Source organism: Rhinopithecus roxellana, chromosome 16, assembly GCF_007565055.1.
Source record: "Rhinopithecus roxellana isolate Shanxi Qingling chromosome 16, ASM756505v1, whole genome shotgun sequence".
NCBI lineage: Eukaryota > Metazoa > Chordata > Mammalia > Primates > Cercopithecidae > Rhinopithecus > Rhinopithecus roxellana.
This window is the reverse complement of record NC_044564.1, coordinates 6,826,509-6,839,549: the sequence shown is the minus strand read 5'-3', so window position 1 is coordinate 6,839,549 and position 13,041 is coordinate 6,826,509.

Here is a 13,041-nt window from a genome sequence, read left to right as displayed (position 1 = left end):
ATAGCTTGTTTGACAGGACACTCTTTTTGTCCTTCTTTCTTCTCTGTCTCACTTCTCTATGCCACTGCTGGTGTTTTTTATTTTATTTTATTTTATTTTATTTTATTTTATTTTATTATACTTTAAGTTCTAGGGTACATGTGCATAACGTGCAGGTTTGTTACATATGTATACTTGTGCCATGTTGGTGTGCTGCACCCATCAACTCGTCAGCACCCATCAACTCGTCATTTACATCAGGTATAACTCCCAATGCAATCCCTCCCCCCTCCCCCATCCCCCGATAGGCCCCAGTGTGTGATGTTCCCCTTCCCGAGTCCAAGCGATCTCATTGTTCAGTTCCCACCTATGAGTGAGAACATGCGGTATTTGGTTTTCTGTTCTTGCGATAGTTTGCTGAGAATGATGGTTTCCAGCTGCATGTAGGGACATGCTGGTGTTTTTAAATATTCCTTCCAATAGTGACTACTTGAACTTATTCTCTGTCTTGAGTCCTACTTTAGGAGGATCTTAAACTAGAACAGTTGCTGCAAGAAGTGGTCTTCAGAAGCAGTTCTTTGGCTTGGAATTCTGGATTGGTTCACTTGCCACCAGATGACAAAATAAATAACATTGTTGTGGTAAGTGGCATGCAGTGGTGAAAGGGAGGGGATTGAGGTAGAAATGGGACGAATCAGCCGATGCTCTATCTCTATAACACTGGAGAGCAATGGGAGAAATGGTAATTATGAGGATTCGGGATTAATTGACTTACTGAGTACAAATAGAAGAAGAAAATGAAAGTATGCATTTTGTTTGGAAATGTCTGACAGCCAGAATTCTTCGTGTTATTGTTTATAGAGAACCTCAGGCCTAGATCCAATGGTGAGGGTTACAAAGACGTTTGGCTGCACAGCCCTGGAAAATTTTGTAAGTTAACATCAGGGTCTTGACAGGGGAAGACTGGTATGCTAGGCACTGGATGATGTTATATGTATGTGCTTGAGAAACTTAAATCCTTGATTCTTCCTAACCTTCAGGGCCAAAGCAGTCATCAGCTTTCGATACCTAGAAAATAGCATTCTCTCGTTGCATGGATACCACTTAAAGTCCTCCCCTGGGGCAGATAGCTAACAAGATGATATTTGCATTTCTCAAGATCTTCACCTACCTCATATTATTCTTTTTAGACTAATAACTAGGATCAGGTCTTAGCATAGTCTGGGTGGGGAAACACTGTCCCTGCCATGGTAAGAAAGGGCTAAAGGGCTTATTCACAAAAAGAGCTGCAGGACCTGGCTAATACGTACTAGTAAGGACTAGAATGTCTGGGAATGGATTTTGAGGGTAATGGCCCAGAAGGGTTCAATATAAGATGATGAATGAAACAGTTGAATGTATCAATATGAGACATCTCTCATGACTTCACATTTAACATCCTGCCAAAGACACATAGAGCTGGCTCTAGCAGGTGACTGAAGTGTTACTTAAAACTTAGACATGATTGTGGCCTATAGGAAATGAGTTTGACATACCAGAATTATCTTGCAGAGAATTGACAAAGGCATCAAAATCTCAGAAATATGGACATGTTAGAAGAGATTTGTTATACATAATCAGAGGATCTACCAGTTGATGTTCTACAGGAGGTCATAGAGTACCCCATCTCTCCTCCCCACCAGGGTAGACCACTTCCACTAACTTTCCCTCTTGGTATGCCACTTTTTGTTGTATGTATTGAGAAGGACATTCTAAGTATCTGGCAGAAACCTGACATTGGTTCCATGACCTGTGTGGTAAGAGTCACCGTAGAAAGTAGAGGTGTGAAACTACCCCCACTTCAAGCCAAGATAGCCAATCAAGAGCAATATAACATTGATATGATTTGACTCTGTGTCCCCACCCAAATCTCATCTCAAATTGTAGTTCCCACATGTCAAGGGAAGACTTGTAATCCTCACATGTCAAAGGAGGGAGGTGATTAGATCATGGAGGCAATATCCCCCATGCTGTTCTCATGATAGTGAGTTCTCACAAGAGCTTATGGTTATATAAGTGTTTGGAAGTTCCCTCTTCCTTCCTCTCTCTCCTGCTGCCTTTCTGAGAAACTGCTTTCTGATGTCTGCATTCATCTCACAGAGATTCACCTTTCTCTTCATGAAGAAGTTTGCTAACACTGTTTTCGAGGAATCGGCATAGTGATATTTGGGAGTGCATGGAGGGCTATGGTGGAACAGGAAATATCCTCAGATAAAAACTAGAAAGAAGTTTTCTGAGAAACTTGTTTGTGATGTGTGAATTCATCTCACAGAGATACACCTTTCTCTTCATGAAACAGTTTGCTAATACTCTTCGTGGAATCCGCAAAGTGATATTTGGGAGCGCCTTGAGGACTATGGTTGAAAAGGAAATATCCTCCTGATAAAAAATAGATATAAGCTTTCTGAGGATCTATTTTCTGGTATTTGAATGCATCTCACAGAGTTACACTTACGTTCCATGGAGCAGTCTGTTACCACGGTTTTTGGGGAATCAGAGAAGGGATATTTTGGATCACATTGAAGCCTATGGTGACAAAGGAAATGTCCTCAAATAAACACGAGAAAGAAGCTTTTGGAGAAACTTGTTTGGGATGTGTGAAATCAACTCACAGAGATACACCTTTCTCTTCATGAACAGTTTGCTAACACTGTTTTCGTGCAATCTGCAAAGTGATATATGGGAGCGCATTGAGGCCTATTGTGAAAAAGGAAATAGCCTCAGACAAAATCTGGAAAGAAGCGTTCTGAGAAACTTCATTGTGAGGTGTGAATACAATTCACTGAGTTACACTTTTCTTTTCATTGATCAGTTTGCTAACACTGTTGTCTTGAAATCTGCAATAGGATAATTCTTAGGGCAATGAAGCTTACGGTGAAAAAGGAAATATCATCAGATAAAAACTAGAAAGAAGCTTTCTCAGAAACTGCTTTCTGACATGTGAATTCATGTCACAGAGTTACACTTTCATTTCATGGAGCAGTCTGCTACCCCTGTTTTTGGGGAATCTGAGAAGGGATATTTTTGCTCGCACTGAAGCCAACGCTGACAGAGGAAATATCCTCAAATAATCCTAGAAAGAAGATTTCTGAGAAACTTCTTTGTAATGTTTGAATTGATCTCTCAGAGTTACACCTTTATCTTCAAGAAGCAGTTTTCTACCACTGTTTTCGTGGAATCTGCAGTGATATTTGAGAGTGCCTTGAGGCCTACGGTGAAAAAGGAAATATCCTCAGATAAAAACTGGAAAGAAGCATTCTGAGAAACTGCATTGTGATGTGTGAATGCAACTCACAGAGTTACACTTTTCATTGATCAGGTTGCTAACACTGTTGTCCCGAAATCTGCCATAGGATAATTCTTAGTGCAATGAAGCTTATGGTGACAAAGGATATATCCTCAGATAAAAAGGGGAACGAAGCTTTCTGAGAAACTGCTTTGTGATGTCTGAATTCATCTCACAGAGTTACACCTTTCTCTCCATGAAACAGTTTGCTAAGAGTGTTTTCGTGGAATCTGCAAAGTGATATTTGGGAATGCATTGAGGGCTATTTTGAAAAAGGAAATATCCTCAGATAAAAACTGGAAAGAAGGTTTCTGAGAAACTGCTTTCTGATGTCTGCATTCATCTCACAGAGTTACACCTTTCTCTCCATGAAACAGTTTGCTAAGAGTGTTTTCGTGGAATCTGCAAAGTGATATTTGGGAATGCATTGAGGGCTATTTTGAAAAAGGAAATGTCCTCAGATAAAAACTGGAAAGAAGGTTTCTGAGAAACTGCTTTCTGATGTCTGCATTCATCTCACAGAGATTCACCTTTCTCTTCATGAAGCAGTTTGCTTACACTGTTTTTGTGGAATCTGCAAAATGATATTTGGGAGTGCATATAGGCCTATGGTGAAAAAGTAAATATCTTCAGAAAAAACTGGAAAAAAAGCGTTCTGAGAAACTGCATTGTGATGTGTGAATGCAACTCACAGAGTTTCACTTTTCTTTTCATTGATCAGTTTACTAACACTGTTGTCTTGAAATGTGCAATAGGATGTTTCTTAGCACAATGAAGCTTATGGTGACAAAGGATATAACCTCAGATAAAAAGGAGAAAGAAGCTTTCTGAGAAACTGTTTTCTGATACTTCAATTCGTCTCACACACTTACACATTCTTTTCATGCCGCAGTCTGTTACCATGGTTTCTGGGGAATCTGAGAAGGAATATTTTGGATCTCTTTGAAGACTACACTGACAAAGGAAATGTCCTCAAATAATCATGAGAAAGAAGCTTTCTGAGAAACGTCTTTGTGATGTGTGAAATCAACTCACAGAGATACACCTTTCTCTTCATGAATGGTTTGCTAACACTGATTTCGTACATTCTGCAAAGTGTTATTTGGGAGTGCATTGAGGCCTATAGTGAAAAAAGAAATAGCCTCAGATAAAATCTGGAAAGAAGCGTTCTGAGAAACTGCATTGAGATATGTGAAAGCAATTCACTGAGTTACACTTTTCTTTTCATTGATCAGTTTGCTAACACTGTTGTCTTGAAATCTGCAATAGGATAATACTTAGTGCAATGAAACTTACCGTGAAAAAGGAAATATCATCAGATAAAAATTAGAAAGAAGCTTTCTCAGAAACTGTTTTCTGATACGTGAATTCATGTCACAGAGTTACACTTTCGTTTCATGGAGCAGTCTGCTACCCCTGTTTTTGGGGAATCTCAGAAAGGATACTTTTGCTCGCACTGAAGCCGACGCTGACAGAGGAAATATACTCAAATAAAAACTAGAAAGAAGCTTTCTAAGAAACTTCTTTGTGACATTTGAATTCATCTCTCAGAGTTACACTTTCTTCCCATGGAGCAACCAGTCTGTTACCACGGTTTTTGGGGAATCTGAGAAGGGATACTTTGGATTGCATTGAAGCCTATGCTGACAAAGGAAATGTCCTCAAATAAACACGAGAAAGAAGCTTTCTGAGAAACTTGTTGGTGATGTGTGAAATGAACTCACAGAGATACACCTTCCTCTACATGAACAGTTTGCTAGCACTGTTTTCGAGGAACCCACATAGTGATATTTTGGAGCGCATGGAGGACTATGGTGGAACAGGAAATATCCTCAGATAAAAACTAGAAAGAAGCTTTCTGAGAAACTTGTTTGTGATTTGTGAATTCATCTCAAAGACATACACCTTTCTCTTCATGAAACAGTTTGCTAACACTTTTCCTGGAATCCACAAGGTGATATTTGGGAGCGCCTTCAGGGCTATGGTGGAAAAGGAAATATCCTCCTGATAAAAACTAGAAAGAAGCTGAGAATCTGTTTTCTGGTATTTGAATTCATCTCACAGAGTTACACTTTCATTCCATGAAGCAGTCTGTTACCACGGTTTTTGGGGAATCAGAGAAGGGATATTTTGGATCACATTGAAGCCTACAGTGACAAAGGAAATGTCCTCAAGTAAACATGAGAAGAAGCTTTCAGAGAAACTTGTTTGGGATGTGTGAAATCAACTCACAGAGATACACCTTTCTCTTCATGAACAGTTTGCTAATACTATTTTCATGCAATCTGCAAAGTGATATATGGGAGTGCATTGAGGCCTATAGTGAAAAAGGAAATAGCCTCACATAAAATCTGGAAAGAAGCATTCTGAGAAACTGCCTTGTGATGTGTGAATGCAATTCACTGAGTTACACTTTTCTTTTTTCAGTTTGCTAACACTGTTGCCTTGAAATCTGCCATAGGATAATTCTTAATGCAATGAAGCTTACGGTGAAAAACAAAATATCGTCAGATAAAAACTAGAAAGAAGCTTTCTGAGAAATTGCTTTGTGATGTGTGAATTCATCTCACAGAGTTACATATTTCTTTCCATGAAACAGTTTGCTAAGAGTGTTTTCGTGGAATCTGCAAAGTGATATTTGGAAACGCATTGAGGGCTATTTTGAAAAAGGAAATATCCTCAGATAAAAACTAGAAACATGCTTTCTGAGAAAGTGCTTTCTGATGTCTGCATTCACCTCACAGAGATTCACCTTTCTCTTCATAAAGCAGTTTGCTAACATTGTTTTTGAGGAATCTGCATAGTGATATTTGGGAGTGCATGGAGGGCTTTGGTGGAACAAGAAATATTCTCAGATAAAAACTGGAACGAAGCATTCTGAGAAACTGCATTGTGATGTGTGAATGCAACTCACAGAGTTACACTTTTCTTTTCATTGATCAGTTTGCTAACACTGTTGTCCCAAAATCTGCAGTGGGATAATTCTTAGCGCAATGAAGCTGATGGTGAGAAACGATATATCCTCAGATAAAATGGAGAACAAAGCTTTCTGAGAAACTGCATTGTGATGTGTGAACACAACTCACAGAGTTTCATTTTTCATTGATCAGTTTGCTAACACTGTTGTCTTGAAATCTGCAATAGGATATTTCTTAGCACAATGAAGCTTATGGTGGCAAAGGATATATCCTCAGATAAAAAGGAGAAAGAAGCTTTCTGAGAAACTGTTTTCTGATACTTCAATTCATCTCACACACTTACATATTCATTTCATGCAGCAGTCTGTTACCATGGTTTTTGGGGAATATGAGAAGGGATATTTTGGATCGCTTTGAAGACTATGCTGACAAAGGAAATTGATTTGTTTTTCTAGGACCACCAGAGCGGGCACAAAATAACCAGTGAGTAGGCAAGGGTAAGAGCAAAACTGCAAATTTATTTTTGGTCACCTAGCTTCAGGGAAGAAGGTGGGTAGGGAGAGGTCTGTTGGCCTCCGGCAAAGGAGGCCAAGAGAGTCGCCTGGTGGAGCTCTCGGACGGAGTTCCTAATGTAGTCCTGACAGGAATGGGGGCTGGGATGTCCACGCCGCGGGCTCGCCTGGAGCGGCTTTTCTGGGAGTGGGAGGGCAATAGGCGGGGCACGGACGTGTCGGGGGGGCATTCCGCAGGTGCGACCAGGTAAATCTTGGTCTCTTCAGATTGACGTCACCTGGCGCATGCCCGGTTGGTCTGCACCTTCCCGGGCGCTGGCTGCATTTTTGCGCACGCACGGGAAAAGTTGGTGATGAAGAACCCTGAAGTGCGCCATCTTGCCTCTGTTCATCCAAACAGTCCAACCTTTTATTGATAATAGTGATAAGGGGCGCCGTGGTCTGTCTGGCTACTTCCTGCTGTTAAGGGGCGTCGTTAAGGTTGGGGCCTATGGTTGGTATTTGGACGTACGGATGAAGAATAAAATAAGGCACAGTATGAGTATAGGAATGAGGAATGGAAGCATTTGTTGGAATATGGGCAAAACCCAGAAGGATAGTCCTGGCAAGGCTGGGGAGTATGAGATAGTTAAGAAAATTTAGTAAGTTTGAGTCGAGTGGGGGAAAGCCAAACTGATTTCCACTGATTGCTTTCGGTAGGGGCTCTTTTTAGCTGGGAATGAGGAACGAGTGCGCAAAGTAGTTGTTGGCCAGGCAGCAATTAAGGAGTGGAGTTTTTCGTGGAGTGGATGGCTTTCCACTTAGTCCTACTACAGAGATATTGGATGGAAGGCTAGGTCCAGAGAAGGATGGCAAAACAGAATAGGTAGCCTTGCTGTTGATTAAAATATTAATTGTCTTACCCGCTACCAGGAGAGTTACACACGGCTCAGCGAGGGTGATGGGGGTCCCCGAGTCTCGGCACCTTCAGTTATCGTTGTCTGGATGTAGGAGCTGGAAGGAGCTCCCAGGATCCTGGGAAAGGGGGTCACCTGGAGACACGGCACCTGTTCTCAGGGTGGGGCAATCAGACCTCCAGTATCCTCCCTGCTGGCAAGCAGGGCAGGGGGCTGCTGGTGGACGAGGGTTAGGACATTCACTGGCCCAATGTCCTGATGCCTTGCACTTATAGCAAGGCTGCATTGGGGCTCGGGGACCTTGCAGACACCTGTTGGCATAGTGTCCTGCCTTGCCACACTTATAGCAGGCTCCTTTTGTAGCCTTGGAGTCTGCGGGGTGTGTGCTCTCTGGCCTGGGGTTACAACTGGGCTGTAAAGCTGCCGCTAGGAGCTGTACCTTCTGTTCGAGGTGAGCCTGCCATCTCCTCTCTGGAGTTATAGACCTTAAAGGCTAATTTAACTAGGTCTTGTATTGGTGTCTGAGGACCATCCTCTACCTTTTGAAGTTTTTTTACGAATGTCAGGAGCTGATTGAGAAATGAAATAAGACGCCAAAATGGTGGCCCCTGTCGGGGAGGCCGGATCTAACTGGGTATATTGGGTTAGAACCTTAGTCAGCCTATTTAAGAATGCGGCTGGATTTTCTTCTGGATTTTGAAAAATTTCTTTTAATTTGTTAAAATTTACAGTTTTGTTTGAGGCTGCTTGCATACCAGCCAACAAACACTGGACCATTATGTCTCACCTACGGCGCCCAGGCTGGCCTGCTTGGTAGTTCCAGTCTGGGTCTGCCAAGGGGACTGCTTGCTCCCCTAGTGGGATGGCGGTGTCAGTTAAATGTAGTTGGTTGGCGTGCTGCCTGGCGGCCGCTAGGATGCGCTCTTGCTTCTCAGGGTTTAGGGTAGAGGTTAGGATAACCTGGAGGTCATGCCAAGTTAAGTCATAGGCCTGACAAAGGTATCTAAATTCCTTTATGTATATGGTAGGATTAGCTGAAAAATCACCTAAACCCTTCTCAATTTTGGAAAGATCAGCCAGTGAAAAAGGGACATGTACTCTGACTACCCCCTCTGCCCCAGGTACCTCTCGAAAAGGTGCTAACACTGTAGGAGGGTGTGGGGCAGGAGTGGGGGCATCAGCAGGGCACTTAGAGTGGGTGTGGGCAGAGACAGGAGACTCAAGACAGCCAGTTGAGAGCCCCAAAGGAGGCATGGGACCGAGTGGATTACTAGTAGATAAGGAAGAGGAAGGAGGAGTCTGGACAGAGGGAGGAGGAGAAGTGTAGGGTGGAAGTGAGGGAAACCCTAGGTCCTCCGGCTGAACAGAAAGGAATGAAGACTCCTCTTTTTTGGGTTCCTGTGAGCCGGTGTCCTTGGCTAGCATAACTTGGGCCAAAGAGCACCGGCTACACAGGTCGGGACGAGAGCGTAAGGCCCCAAAGCCTTGTATTTAATTAATTTTGGACCACTTGCCTAGCTGCTGGCAGAAATTGCTGAGGTCGATCAGAACATTGCGGTCTAGGGTGCCCTCTGGTGGCCACTGAGACTGATCGTCTAGTTTGTATTGGGGCCACGCCACACTGGAAAGGAAAATTAACCGCTTCCTCCTAAGGTCTTGTTCGAGCTGTAAGGTTTTTAAATTGACTAGGAGGCACCCTAAGGGGGTGCTCTTTGGAAATTTGGACTGGGGGTTTCCCATTTGTTTCCTCTTTACTTACACAATGGACACAATGGAAATGGAAGTGGATCTCTGCCTGGCTTCAAAGCGTCCTTTGGAACCAGCAGAGACAGACTGGAGGCTCTTGGAGCCAAGGTGGAGATTACCTTCAGGCAGACGTCTCCATCCTGAATGGGTCTCCCGAGCCACTTGGTGGCTCAAAAGTGGGCCTCGGACCTGTGCAGGATTTTTGTCTGAGGGAGGTAAAGAGGAGACAAGGGCACTTACCCCAGAGAGGCCATGAGAGTGAGGGAAGTGGGTCTCAGGTCCTGGTCCGTCCACGGCGTGGAAGCAGGAGGAAGTTCCTAAACCCTTAGAGGCCTGAGGAGGGGTCTCCTCCCGGGTTTGGCACCAACTGATTTGTTTTTCTAAGACCACCAGAGCGGGCACAAAAGAACCAGCGAGTAGACAAGGGTAGGAGCAAAACTGCACATTTATTTTTGGTCACCTAGCTTCAGGGAAGAAGGTGGGTAGGGAGAGGTCTGTCGGCCTCTGGCAAAGGAGGCCAAGGGAGTCGCCCGGTGGAGCTCTCAGACGGAGTTTCTAATGCAGTCCCGACAGGAGTGGGGGCTGGGAAGTCCGCGCCGTGGGCTCTCCGGGAGCGGCTTTTCTGGGAGTGGGAGGGCAATAGGCGGGGCACGGGCGTGTCAGGGGGGCGACCAGGTAAATCTTGGTCTCTTCAGATTGACATCACCTGGCGCATGCCTGGTTGGTCTGCACCTTCCCGGGCGCCGGCTGCATTTTCGCGTGCACGGGAAAAGTTGGTGATGAAGAACCCTGAAGTGCGCCATCTTGCCTCTGTTCGTCCATACAGTAGAAATGTCCTCAAATAATCACGAGAAAGAAGCTTTCTGAGAAACCTGTTTGTGATGTGTGAAATCAACTCAAAGAGATACACCTTTCTCTTCACGAACGGTTTGCTAACACTGGTTTTGTGCAATCTGCAAAGTGTTATTTGGGAGTGCATTGAGGCCTATAGTGAAAAAGAAAATAGCCTCAGATAAAATCTGGAAAGAAGCGTTCTGAGAAACTGCATTGAAATATGTGAATGCAATTCACTGAGTTACACTTTTCATTGATCAGTTCACTAACACTGTTGTCTTGAAATCTGCAAGAGGATAATTCTTAGTGCAATGAAGCTTATGGTGAAAAAGGAAATATCATCAGATAAAAAGTAGAAATAAGCTTTCTGAGAAACTACTTTCTGATATGTGAATTTATGTCACAGAGTTACACTTTCGTTTCATGGAGCAGTCTGCTACCTCTTTTTTGGGGAATCTGAGAAGGGATATTTTGGATGGCACTGGAGCCGACGCTGACAGAGGAAATATCCTCAAATAAAAACTAGAAAGAAGCTGTCTGAGAGACTTCTTTGTGATGTTTGAATTCATCTCTCAGAGTTACACCTTTATCTTCAAGAAGCAGTTTGCTACCACTGTTTTCGTGGAATCTGCAAAGTGATATCTGAGAGCGCCTTGAGGCCTATGGTGAAAAAGGAAATATTCTCAGATAAAAACTGGAAAGAAGCATTCTGAGAAATTGCATTGTGATGTGTGAATGCAACTCACAGAGTTACACTTTTCTTTTCATTGATCAGTTTGCTAACACTGTTGTCCCAAAATCTGCAGTAGGATAATTCTTAACGCAATGAAGCTTATGGTGACAAAGGATATATCCGCAGATAAAAAGGAGAAAGAAACTTTCTAAGAAACTGCTTTGTGTGAATTCATCTCACAGAATTACACTTTCTTCCCATGGAGCAAGCAGTCTGTTACCACGGCTTTTGGGGAATCTGAGAAGGGATACTTTGGATTGCATTGAAGCCTACGCTGACAAAGGAAATGTCCTCAAATAAACACGAGAAAGAAGCTTTCTGAGAAACTTGTTGGTGATGTGTGAAATGAACTCACAGAGATACACCTTTCTCTACATGAACAGTTTGCTAACACTGTTTTCGAGGAACCCGCATAGTGATATTTTGGAGTGCATGGAGGGCTTTGGTGGAACAGGAATTATCCTCAGATAAAAACTAGAAAGAAGCTTTCTGAGAAACTTGTTGGTGATGTGTGAATTCATCTCACAGAGATACACCTTTCTCTTCATGAAACAGTTTGCTAACACTCTTTTCCTGGAATCCACAAGGTGATATTTGGGAGCGCCTTCAGGGCTATGTTGGAAAAGGAAATATCCTCCTGATAAAAACTAGAAAGAAGCTGAGAATCTGTTTTCTGGTATTTGAATTCATCTCACAGAGTTACACTTTCATTCCATGAAGCAGTCTGTTACCACGGTTTTTGGGGAATCAGAGAAGGGATATTTTGGATCACATTGAAGCCTACAGTGACAAAGGAAATGTCCTCAAGTAAACATGAGAAGAAGCTTTCAGAGAAACTTGTTTGGGATGTGTGAAATCAACTCACAGAGATACACCTTTCTCTTCATGAACAGTTTGCTAACACTGTTTTCGTGCAATCTGCAATATGTTAATTTGGTATTAGTGTTGATTAGATTTTGGGCTAGTGTTAGCTCAAGGCAATCAAATGATATTGAGATCTTCTGGGTGTAAGCCGGATGCTTTATGTTAAGCTATGCCTTGGTTTATCCAAGTGCACCTTCCAGTACACTTACCGTGTTACGACTTACCTCCTCTATATAAATGCTAGAGGTGTTTAGTTAAATTAGTCCTTAAATATACTTGAGGAGAGTGATGGGCAGTGTGTGCGTGCTTTATGGCCCAATTCAATTAAGCACTCTATTCTTAATTTACTGCTAAATCCTCCTTGGACTCTTAGGTTTCATAAGAATTATCATAGAGTTTTCTGGGGTAGAAAATGTAACCCATTTTTTACCATCTCATAAGCTACACCTTGACCTAACTTTTTTGCGGGGGCATTTATGCTTACTCTGTGGCCTTTATTAGGTTTTACTGAGGATGGCGGTGTATAGGCTGAGCAAGAGATGGTGGGATGGATCGGGGTTTATGGATTATAGAACAGGCTCCTCGGCCGGGCGCGGTGGCTCAAGCCTGTAATCCCAGCACTTTGGGAGGCCGAGACGGGTGGATCACGAGGTCAGGAGATCGAGACCATCCTGGCTAACACGGTGAAACCCCGTCTCTACTAAAAAAAATACAAAAAATCTAGCCGGGCGAAGTGGCGGGCGCCTGTAGTCCCAGCTACTCCGGAGGCTGAGGCAGGAGAATGGCGTGAACCCGGGAGGCGGAGCTTGCAGTGAGCTGAGATCTGGCCACTGCACTCCAGCCTGGGCGACAGAGCGAGACTCCGTTTCAAAAAAAAAAAAAAAAAAAAAAGAACAGGCTCCTCTAGAGGGATGTGAAGCACTGCCAAGTCCTTTGAGTTTTAAGCTGTTGCTTGTAGTATTCTGGCGAGTAGTTTTGTTGTTTTAACAATTGAAGTTTAAGGCTAAGCATAGTGGGGTATCTAATCCCATTTTGAGTCTTAGCTATTGTGTATTCAGAAATTTTAAAGCCACTTTCGTAGTTTATTTTACATCAGCTAAGGTTTTACAATTTCGATGGAGTTCAGCTTTATTGAACTAGATCTAAAACACTTTACGCCAGTCTTTATTAGCTTGCGTTAATCGTATGGCCATGGTGGCTGGCACGAAATTAACCAACCCTTAATGTAGCATAG